We start from the raw sequence: 12,570 nt of genomic DNA, 5'->3' as shown, positions 1-12,570 counted from the left end.
ACATTTTTCTCCCCTCTCCCCTCCCCTTCTCTCCCCTCTCTCCTTCCCTTCCTCTTCTCCTCTCCTTTCCTCTCCTCTCCTTCTTTCCTTCCTTCTTTCTCTCTCTCTCTCTTTCCCCCCACTTCTTTCTTCTTTCTCTCTTTTTTCATAAAGATGAGTAAAGTCTCAGTTTTCACTGAGGACTGGGAAAAGGAACACTCAGGTTTATTTTGATAAACTAAAAGCATGAGCCCTCCACCATCATGTCCCTGAAAATTACACCAAGTCCTAGGAATAGAGAATGGAACGTTGTGGTATACTCAGAAAATGAGCATTTGCAATTCTTGGTAAATAATCATTTTAGTTTTTCTTTGTTTATATCCTTTCTTCCCTTCATCTTTCAGTATTTCTTCTGCTTCTGTACTTATAAAAAGGATTTGAAAGCTGGAAATAAATGTTCCTGATATTCTCCCCCTAAAAAGGAGTGGATTGTAATATATTGGCAATATTTTAAATTACAGAATAATTTTTAATTTACCGAGAGTCTCTTTTTCATATTTTTGAAATATTTTACCATTATAATGTTGAAGTATTTTAAATGGAAACATTCATGAGATCTGTGAATTAAGGTATTCTGTAAGTTGAGTCCTTTAGGTAACATGCTACAAATTGCTTAATGTATTTTTCCACATGCCATTGGTTCCCAAACTTTGCTGAACTTTAGAATCACCTAGGGATCTTTTAAAAATATCAATATCTGACTCCTACCCCCATATTTTAATTGACCTGGGGGAGGCAGCCTGGGCATCTAGATTTTCAGAAGCTCCCCAGGTACTTCTTTTTTTTTTTTTTAAGATTTTATTTATTTATTCATGAGAGACAGAGAGAGAGAGAGGCAGAGGGAGAAGCAGGCTCCCAAGGAGCAGGGAGCCCGATGCGGGACTCGATCCCAGGACCCTGGGATCATGACCTGAGCCGAAGGCAGACGCTTAACCATCTGAGCCACCCAGGCGCCCTCCCCAGGTACTTCTGATGTGTGGCACGTTTGAGAACCAGAGCCATGTAGGCTGAAACGCTGTTATGTATGGGTTCCTGTCTTGGTTGCTCAAAGTTTCAATTATACATTTGACAGCAACTTTTCAAATACCCAAAAAACATGTAATTTTGGCAATTGCAGTATATATGAAACTGAACATCATCTATATTCATCTTGTAGACTTTCCTGTCCTTGTACACTTTAGTTCTTCCCACATATCTTGTGAAGTAGACTCTTGGCTATTTCAAGACCTGAAGGAGAAATATGGCCTTTGGCAGCTGATTTGAACAAATGGTAGCCCTCAGTTCAAGTGGCTGACCAGCCAGCACTTTACTGTAGAATTAGCACTTCTCAAGAGCACAGCCAAAGTGAAAATTCTAAGGGTGTAAAAAAATATTCTGGACACAATTATAAATCTGAGATAATTATACTTAAAGAAAAAAGGGGGGGCACCTGGCTGGCTCAGCTGGTAGAGCATGTGACCCTTGATCTGGGGTCGTGAGTTCAAGCCCCATGTTGGGCATAGAGCTTATGAAAAAAAATAATAAATGAAATCTTAAGAAAGGATAAAAAAAGATATATGTGTGCATAAGGAAATCTCACTTGTGCCAGTGGTGACAAACCTGGCTGAAATCATTTTAAAAGTTTTATCTCTTGAGTACAGGAGCCAAGAGTTGCAAAAATACTCGTCAAAAAATATTTGGTTAACTGGAACCCAGCCAACAGTAATCCTCAACTACAAGACAGCATTAGCCATATCCTGCCAGTAAGTAAGAAGTAAGAAATCCTGTCAGACTTGAGTCCTGGGTTAGTGCACCTGCTACTCACCTTCCTGCTCATTCTCTATCCTCAGCAAGCTCTTGATGCTCCAAATCCTGCCCTGGAGATACTGCAGAGTCCTGGGTCATCAAAGCACATACAGGTGTGTCCAGCAGATTCTTTTTCCTAAGGCAAGAAAGTAGATTAAAATTTGATGAAATTCGTAACAAGTCTATTTTAACAAAAAACAAATTCACAGTTAACAGAAATCCAACTAACCAGAGCATTCCAAGAGTAGAGGTCTTAGTATTTAGCTTTATAATTAGACATTTAAAAGTAATGTCTTATTGCATTGGTTCCTTAATGTGAATGTCTATTGCTTTTGATAAACTTTAATACAAATCTGTGTTTCATTTCTTAAAACTAACTCAGGAAAGTAATTGAGTAAGATAACTATATTCAAACAATCACCAAGTAAATATGTGTTGAGCTAAGTTACACATTGAGCCCTATCCTGGACATTTGGGGGACACCATTGAGAAATAAGACAACTGTCTAAGAGAGGCTATATGGTGTAGGGTAGAATGCAGACTCCTGTCATTGCTATTATTCACATTTTAAATGAGAAACTGGGGCACCTTGGTGGCTCCGTCAGTTGAGCGTATGACTTTTGATTTCAGCTCAGGTCGTGATCTCAGGATCATGGGATCAGGCCCAGCATCAGGCTCTGTGGTCAGTGGGGAGTCGGCTTGGAATTCTCTCTCTCCCTCTCCCTCTGCCCTCCTCCCCCACTCCCTCTCTCTCTGAAATAAATAAACAAATCTTAAACAAATGAGAAACTGAAGCTCAGAGATGTTCTGTAGCTTGTCCAAGGTCACACAGCTTTTCAGGGAGGGTGTAGCAAAGACTAGAAATAATGTATATGAAGCACATAGCACATGACTTGCATACTGTAGGGGCATAATAAATTGAAGACTATAGTCAGTAAGTAGCAGCAGGTCAAATGATTCTAGGTCAGGGAACACACTAGTAAGAGCTAAACTTGGCCACCTTAATTAAAAGGTCCAAAGGAGGTGAGAGATGGAAGAGAGCTTCGTCCCAGGGAGCAGTTTAAAAGGAGTTTTTATGCACAATGAAAGAAAAAACTAATTAGAATAAATGGAGACATTGGAGTCCATCCCAGGCCCCATCCTCATCACATGCTAGGTACAGGACCCACCTGGGCCACTTCAGAGTGAAGGAGGCTTCTGGCTAAAGGGTGGGGCAGGTGAGACACAGAGCTGATCTGGGAGATTAAATATCGAAGATGGAGAGAAATAAGTGAATGCAGAGCCATCTGCGCAGGTCGTGGGTGGGATTTAAGTAAAGACTTAAATAAGACAAAACCAGATGTTTCACCAAAAGAAGAAAGTGATTTTTGAAAGGGGATGATGCTTGCTTATTTTCCAAAAGTGAAATTGAGCTTATGTTTTTATAGAGAAGTTTCATAAACATAATGAAATATCAGGGGAAACAAACACATATATGAGTGAGGTATTCAGACAAAGAAGAACCAGAGTGAAGTCATCTTTATTCTTCCAGTTTGTCAGGTTATCTGGAATGTTTGTTTCCTACAGGAGGAGATCGGTTTAAAGGAGATGGATAAGTTGCAGGAAGGGACATAGAGGTACCATCAAAGCAGAAGGTATGCATGAGGTTTTCAAAGAAAACAGTGATGAATTCTTGAATTTAAGATTGCACACCACAAAGAGTTAAAAAATACTCTCAATTGTTTATTTTCAATACCAGGTTTAAGATGTTTTTTATTTAGGTGACCAGGCATGGAAGTGAAAATTCAATTAATTGGCTTCTTAGAAATTACACATCTTGAAATCATGAGAGTCTACCTGATCAATTTTTAAAGGTTATTATATTGTATGTATCATTAGGGCATTTTAATAATAAAACTTGATTTATGTAAATTGTTTGGACATGAAAACAAGTGAAAATACATAATCCTTGCTTCTTAAAGAGTTGTCCTGGGCAGTTTTAAATCTTAAGAGTTTAAAAAAAAAAAATGACACAAGGAAAAAAAATAAATGCAAGAAGGGGGGTGCCGGGAAGACTTATCATATTAGCCATTTTTTTTTTAAGATTTTATTTATTTGACAGTGAGAGAGGGAACACAAGCAGCAGGAGTGGGAGAGGGAGAAGCAGGCTTCCCACGGAGCGGGGAGCCCGATGCGGGGCTTGATCCCAGGACCCTGGGACCATGACCTGAGCCGAAGGCAGACGCTTAAAGACTGAGCCACCCAGGCGCCCTCATATTAGCCATTTTGATTATCAAAAAATTTTTCAAAGACTTACTGAGTTTTCTTGGATCATCTAGGATAAATAATTGCAGTTATTTAGGTTTAGTTATTTGTTCAATACATACTGCTACCTGCGTGTGCCAGGCTCCATTTTGGTTTGGGGAGAGATGCTTGGTTTTCTCCCTTTACGATTTTTAGATTGGAAAGTGCTTTTGTTGCCCATGTGTGTCAGTAAACTTTTATATCTCTCTGGGTAGAGATGAATTTTGTTCTTCCCACTTTTTCTCAAGTTTTCTGTACTGACCACATTTTTATTTTAAAAATCAGGAAAAAAATATATTATTTAAAGCAAGTTGGGCTCCATCATAGCTGGACCTCGGTGTGTGGGGCATGCCCAAGCTGGCTCTGGCAATAATCAGTCCCTGAGGACCCCTTTCTGGCTGAAGGGTATCAGCCTGGATCCTGGGAGTTTCACCAGACCTGACTCCTGGTCTAAACCAGCAGAGTCCCCTTGGACAGAGCCAGCATTTGGTGCCTAAAGTTAGGCCAGATTATTGGTTCCACAAACTAGACCATGAGCTGTGGTGGTTCCTGGTAAGGTTTTACCAAACCTCAGAGAAATGAAAGCAAGTACAATGCAGCAAAGTTTCTCATGCACTATTTACTTCAAAATATCTTTTTATGCAGCAGCTCTTTCTGCCATGGGTCCTATCCCCATGCTTTAATAAAATCACCTTTTTGCGCGCACACACACACACATACAAATCTTTTTATGAAGCAGCTGATATTTTATTTATTTTTTTTTTAAAAGATTTTACTTATTTATTTGAGAGAGAGAGAATGAGAGAGAGAGAGAGAAAGAGCACATGAGAGGGGGGAGGGTCAGAGGGAGAAGCAGACTCCCTGCTGAGCAGGGAGCCCGATCCGGGGAGTCGATACCGGGACTACAGGATCATGACCTGAGCTGAAGGCAGTGGCTTAACCAACTGAGCCACCCAGGTGCCCCGCAGCTGATATTTTATAAAAGTAAAATTGGAGACCCTCTGACCATCCCTCAAATTTTTTTTGAAATTTTACGGACCTGTGAGATTTCAAAATCTGGGAACCCCTGAACCAAATGACCTTGAACGCTCTGATTGTAAGGAAACATTTGTGCTTCAGTGGAAAACTGATGCATTGCCTGGAGGAGGATATGCAAACTTCTGTAAAAGACCAGAGTGTAAATATTTTAGACTTTGCAAATGGCAACTACTTATCTCTACCTTTGTAATAGGAAAGCAGCCACAGATAATGCAAGAAGGAATAAGTATGGCTGTGTGCCAATAAAGTTTTATTTATAAAAAACAGGTAGTAGGACTAGATTTGGCCCACAAGCAGTAATTTACGGATCCTAGTCATAAATTATCTTACTACTAAACTGAAGAGGTTATCTGACTCTAAAGGAGCTATTTTACAACTCTATAAACCAGATAACTAATGGGAATGCAAAATAATTCTTGTCTGTAGACATGCAAATAACCCCACCACCACCACCACCATTAGTTGGTCAGGGCTAAGATAACAAAGTATTGCAAACTGGGTGGCTTGAAAACCAGAAATTTATTATCTCACAGTTCTGGAGACTCCAAGTCCAAAATCAAGGTGTCAGTGCGATTGATTTCTTTTGAGGCCTCTCTCCTTGACTTCTACAAGACTGTTTTCTCCTGTCTGCGCATGATCTTCCTGCCGTGGGTCTCTGTGTCCTAATTTATTCTTATAAGGACACCAGTCATATTGGATTAGGGCCCATCCTAATGACCTCATTTTAACTTAATCGCCTCTTTTAAAGACCCTATCTCCAAATACAGTCGCAGTCTGGGGTACCTGGGGGTTAGGACTTTAACATAGGAATTTTGAGAGATACAACTCAGCCCAACACCCCCTAAGCCAGTTTTATGTGTATTTGCTCTTTCATTTCAACATTCCTTTATTGCATACAGATGTATGGTTTTTATTACTTTTTTTCAACTGGTTGTAACACCAGTTTTCTCATGAATGCGTTAAATAAAAATCTTTAACATGTATTCATTTTTATTTCTGTATGACAGTCACGATTTTACTTTTTTTTTTTTTTTTGGAGGATTATCCATTGACACAGCCCAGAATGTCATAATGCCATCAAGGAACCTGAGGCATATTTTTGAAATTCTGCTTCCATTAACGAAAGTTCACACCAAGAGCACTCTCTCTTGTTGTTCTCTTATGAAACACACAGCAGAAAGAAGAGCCCCTAAATAGGGGGCTGGTGGGAGTGGTGGCAAGCCCAGAAAGCAGCTAGCATTTCCCCAGCAGTTTGGTTGAGGTGCGTGGGCCAGCTGACTAGTACATATTTTTAAACCAGTTCTCTTCGCCCTGCCTCTCCCATCTGCACCGCCAGTTGTCAAGTGCATTCCTGCCGTGCCCATACTTCCTGCGTGCCGCAGGAGACGCTATTGGGGAAAGAGAGGCAGAGAGGAGAAAGCCAGGAGCCAGAAGAACCAAGAACAGCTTCAGAGGTTCACCTGCTAGTACACAGTGTGCTGAGCCCCCGAGGCAAGCAGGCATTCCAGAGACACACCCAGTGGCAGGCACCATTTTCAAGTCCCTGTACTAACAACTCCCCTGCAAGGTTTGCCAGGTCCAATGCAGGATGTCAGTTACGTTTGAATTGCTGAAAGCAAATTAATTTTTTTTCTAGCATCATTAGGTCCCCAATGTTGCACCAGACATACCTCAGCTAAAAAATGATCTGTCGTGCGTGAGTATAGATAATCAAATAAGAATAGTCTGTGGTCAGGATGGGAGAAAACACAGGAAAACTAGCCCAGCACCTGGCTCACAGTCAGAGTGAATTGCCTGAAACTATCAATTCTGTGCTCCAATACAGCTTCTGCAAATTTCTGTGGCCAGTCCACACGTGTGCTCGCTCCCATTCGAGGAGCTGGCCAGGCGGTGTGGGCAGCATCACCACTGCTACTGCCAATAATAATGATGCAACAAAAGTTTCCATTGGCTGAGCACCTACTATGTTCTGGGCACTGTACTTGGTACCTTTTGTGTATTACTCCCAAGGCTCACAGTCATCCTGTGAAGTAGGTATTATTTTCTATTTTATTGATGAAGAAAAGAAGGCTGCAGAGGTTAATAGTCTTCTTCAAGTACACAGTTCAGTACTGAGTAAACCCAGGTCCACCTGACACCTCTTGGCTCTGAGGTCATTGGTTTCCCGGGTAGGAGCTGCCTCTGTCCCTATTCCCGGCAGTGTTTCCTGTGAGGCTCAGAGCAGACTTAGTGGACCAAACCCAAGGAAGAAATCATTCCTAAGAAATATTCTGTAGGCCCTAGATGGAGTAGCAGGGCTGGGACTAGAGTGAGGTGAGCGGGGCAGCCAGGGTATAATATTTAAGGCAGCGCTCGGTCTCAGGAGCACATAAGTGGCATGGAAACGTGCAAAACTGAAAGTGAATGTTCCAGTCGCGCACCTTGGACCTTGCATCTCACTCACCAACTTCTGGTCCTGTGGGCTAATGGCTCGGGTGTAGATACTTAGAAAAATCCTTTTGAAACTACACTTCTTTATTTCTTTGTCCCCTCAAAAATAATCATATACATTCACTCGTTCACCAAATACTAATTCAGGGTTTCCCATGTACTAGGCCTTGTGGTAGGAGACAGGAATTGAGCCCAAGACAGACCATGACCATCCTGAATACCTCCCCCTTTGGCTGGATATCTCTATGAGCCAATGTGGATCAATAATTTTTCCTGCTTCTCTTTAGTTGATGTCAAGGACCAAGAAGCATAATGCCTAGGGGGATTTAAAAACCAGAATCCAGTTTTCCCTCTTCCTTTCCTCTTTATAAGAATTTCTCGGGGCGGGGGCGCCTGGGTGGCTCAGTCGTTAAGCGTCTGCCTTCGGCTCAGGTCATGATCCCAGGGTCCTGGGATCGAGCCCCACATCGGGCTCCCTGCTCCGTGGGAAGCCTGCTTCTCCCTCTCCCACTCCCGCTGCTTGTGTTCCCTCTCTCGCTGTATCTCTCTCTGTCAAATAAATAAAATCTTTAAAAAAAAAAAAAAAAAGAATTTCTCGGGGCGCCTGGGTGGCTCAGTTGGTTAAGCAACTGCCTTCGGCTCAGGTCATGATCCTGGAGTCCCTGGATCAAGTCCCGCATCGGGCTCCCTGCTCGGCAGGGAGTCTGCTTCTCCCTTTCCTGCTCCCCCCTCTTGTGCTCTGTCTCTAAAATAAATAAATAAAATCTTAAAAAAAAAAAAAAGAATTTCTCCCAGGTTTATGCTTTAAAAATCCTTGTTCTTGGGGCGCCTGGGTGGCTCAGTTGGTTAAGCGACTGCCTTCGGCTCAGGTCATGATCCTGGAGTCCTGGGATCGAGTCCCGCATCGGGCTCTCTGCTCTGCGGGAAGCCTGCTTCTCCCTCTGACCCTCCCCCCTCTCATGTGCTCTCTCTCTCTCTCTCATTCTCTCTGTCTCAAATAAATAAATAAAAAATCTTTAAAAAAAAAAAAATCCTTGTTCTTAAAAAGCTGTGCAATTAGGACTTGTAAACTCCTTATTACATCTCCCTTAAAGTGGAAAGTTACAGGCAGGCTAAAAGACACATCCAGACTGGATCTCGGCGAATGTTTTTTTAACAAATGCCAGTGGAATGAAGGGGAGAAGGCCGCTTGGGCACATGTCATAACTGGTAACAAGGCAGACAATGGTGAAATAGCAACTCAACCAAACAAACATTCGGATGCCCTTGTCCACGCCCGGCTTCCTGGGGAGTGGTGTGCCCTCTGGCCCTCACCTTTGCTTGGTTCTGTGCTGGGCTGGGCCCATAAAACAGAAGAGCAGATACTGCAGGGCAGAAGTTTGCCCGGGCATGTGGAATTTTCACTGTTTTTATTACTTTATGCATCTTCACTGGCAACATTTCATAGTCCAGCGTTTGATCAATTCTGTCACTTAGTTCTGACATGCAGTGTGTAGGCTGTTCAGTCATCTTGCCTCTCCCTCCCACAGTCCCCTCTAGTCACTTTGTCACTCACCCTGCCCTACGCCACCATGTGTGGCGATGCAGAAAGGAAGTGAAATAAATCCCTCCATTTGATTTTGGAAGAGGAGTTTAAGAAGAAGGTAGAAACCATGAACTGACATCTGGATTCTCTGAGAATTTAAATGATCTACTCTATCTGCTCACCTTCTCCCACCCACCACCCCCTTCTTTATTTTCCTGTAGCAGAGAAAGCTCAGCTAATTCATCTCAGATGTTACATTAAGTTGAGAATCTTCTTTTTTTTTTTTTTTTTAAAGATTTTATTTATTTATTTGAGACAGAGAGAATGACAGAGACAGAGAGCACATGAGAGGGGGGAGGGTCAGAGGGAGAAGCAGGCTCCCTGCCGAGCAGGGAGCCCGATGCGGGACTCGATCCAGGGACTCCAGGATCATGACCTGAGCCGAAGGCAGTCGCTTAACCAACTGAGCCACCCAGGCACCCAAGTTGAGAATCTTCTTGTGTGTAACACTGGAGACCCACAGAAGGAGCCAGTTGCTTTTCCTCCTCCCCTGCATGGTGACTGTCTTGCCGGTAAAAGTGACTGACTATAAGCCAGCATTACTCCACACAAGGAACAAGGAACAGTGGAGAAGACAATGAGCAAAATGCAATTCTAACTCAAAGTTTACTTTCAGTTACACTCCCATGCCGCCAAAGCCTGACTTGGGGAGAATGGGTGTGAAAAGTTTCCTTTGGCAAAACTTCCAGAGGGAATGTTCGGGAGGTAGCAGACGACTGCAATATCGCGTCGCGAGGACAGACCTGCCCTTGGCCCAGGGAACGGATGGTGCGCACCTCTTCTCAACTCCACTTTCAGCCTCCCCTGACTTCATCTTGGTAGCGTGAATTAGGCCATGGTGGGTAGATCTGCAACCCAAAAAAACAGCGGATCCCACAATTAAGGGTTTGTTTTCCTGGAGAGTGGGTTGTTAAGCATTTATCAGCACTTCACTGACTTGCCCCTGAAATAAACTGTGGTTGGTTGGTTGTGACTCGGTCCAGAATCTGGCAAGGTGTACCCCAAGCTTGGTTCCATTTTTAGGAGATAGACAAGGTTGTAGGGGAGAAACCAACTAGAGTCACAAGTCACAGCCCATGGAAGATATTCACCAGACAGAGAGGCTAAGAAATGCCAGGGAAAGCTAGATACAAAGCTTCCAATATCTAAAAGATGAGAGAACATGAAAGTCAGGGGCAAGGACCAGAACCAGAACAACAACCAAAAAAGAAACAAATACAGAGATAGGAAAACAGACTGAGTGGTCTATAAACTCACTACAGAAATTTTACATAATGTCCTATAGCTTGAATCATCACTCCACAGTGGGGGGTTCATTAAAAATGTGATGAAGCTCATGGTGGCATGTGATTTATTTGATTAAAGTTACTTTACATTAATGGGATCTGCCACTTCTTCCATATGCACTGTCTTAAAGCAAACCTGATTCATTTACCTGCAAAAGTAGAAAACAGAGAGAGTTGCAAGTGTCCCCCACAGGCTCCTGAGAAAGACTTCCTTCTAATGAGAATTCTGTCCTTCAGGCATAAACACCACCCCAAGCACCTGCCACAAACCTAAACCATAGACCCCAAACCTGCAATTATGAGCGGCTGGGTTGCTGAACATCACTGAGAAGACATTGGAACTCCCTCCTGCCCTGAAGTTCCCCCTTCTAAAAGTTTTGAGATCGGAGGATCAGATATTAAGGAACATGTGGTGGGCTGAATATTCGTGTCCTAATTCCCTATAAATGCTATATGGCAAAAGGGGCTTTGTAGACGTGATTAATTTAAGGACCTTGAGATAAGGAGATGATCATGAACAATCACAACCCTCCTTCTAAGAGGGATACAGGAGGAGTTGGTCAGAGAAAGCTGTGTGATACAGAGAAGCTGATGCTGTTGGTGGAGTCGTGCACACTGAAGAAAAAGGGCCACAAGCCGACGAATAAAGGAAGTCACTAGAGACTAAATAAAACAAGGAAATGGATTCTCCCCAGATCCTTGAGAAGGAACAAGCCCACAGCCAATACCTGGACTTTTAGCCCAGTGAAACTTCTGGGTTTGGGATTTCTGGCCTCCAGAACTATAAGAGAATAAATTTGTGTTATTAATTTTGTGGTAATTTATTACAGCAGCCATAGAAAACTAATACAGGATATAACATACTTTTCCCAGCCTTGGAATTAAAGAATTTTCTGAGGCCTTAGGAGAGTTAGGAAAACACAAGGTCAAATTATTCTGCAGAAGGATAAATATGAATTTCACTAATGAGCAGACCATGTCCCCTGTTCCCCAACCCTGACCTTGACCCTGCCCCAGGCCTTCTACTTTCTAGGCTTGTTAGAGGAAAGACATAAGAGGAAGAAGAAAGGGGTTATATATCAGCCTACCCAAAAATGATCTCTCCTTCTTCCTTGCACACAGATGTCAAATATTTCCGAGGGAAGCCACATGCCCTGACCTAGAGGATGAATTAGGATTGGTCTTTTTGCCAGTAATTGGGCTAGACATTGTCATGTGACCTCACCCTGGTCAATGAGAGTAAACAGCTGCTTGTTGGGCTGTTCTTAGATGGATTTTTTGGCCTAAATAAGAGAGAGACATGTGAAAAAAAAAGCCATTTTGACCCCTTCCTTTTTTATGTCATCGTGTTATAAGAGGACAATGATGCCTTGCCCTGGGGCAGCCATCTGCAACCGTAGGTCATGGGCTTGAAAACAAGAGCTAACACACCAGGAGGCAGAGCGGCAAGATGGAAGGACCTGGGTTTTCGATGACATCACTGAGCTGTCACACATACTGGGCAACCCTCCTTCTTTCAGACTTCTTAAGGAGCTCGTAGCCTCTTTAGAGTTTAGATTTGCACTGACAGCCGAGTTTCTGACTACTTGCTGCCAAACACATTTAAAGAATGAAAGAAGTAAGGAAAGAAGAAAGAAGGAAAGCCAGAGGAATGCAGGTCGGCCTTTGCAGAAGTGAGCTGTCAAGTCTATAGCTGCTGCCAGAGCCCCAAAAGTGAGAGTCCCCGAAGTGGACTGGAGGACTTCCTGTGGGGGCAGGGGGCACCCAGCACACCTATGGCTAGTAAAACTACATCTGTGCTCTGCCTGCTTACCACAAATCCCTTCTCAAACCCTGGGGCCAGTTATGCAAGTGACAGTGTCACCTAGGGCACCAGCACCAAAACCATGAGAAAAGCATATGACAGCAAACATCGAATAGTCATAGGGAAAAATTAATTTTCTTTTAACTCTCTTACCCTAATCCAGAATTTGATGTGATTTGGATTTGGATTACATATGGTAAGAGGCACACTATTTTTGGTGTTCCAACTGCCAAACAATGAGATCACAGAGTCATTAATTGTACCAGCCCTAGGGCCAGGCGGCTTAGGTGTGAATCCTAGTTCTGTTACTCACCGGTTGT

The sequence above is a fragment of the Neomonachus schauinslandi genome, chromosome 1, assembly GCF_002201575.2.
Source record: "Neomonachus schauinslandi chromosome 1, ASM220157v2, whole genome shotgun sequence".
In the NCBI taxonomy this organism is placed as follows: Eukaryota; Metazoa; Chordata; class Mammalia; order Carnivora; family Phocidae; genus Neomonachus; species Neomonachus schauinslandi.
This window is presented reverse-complemented; position numbering follows the sequence as displayed.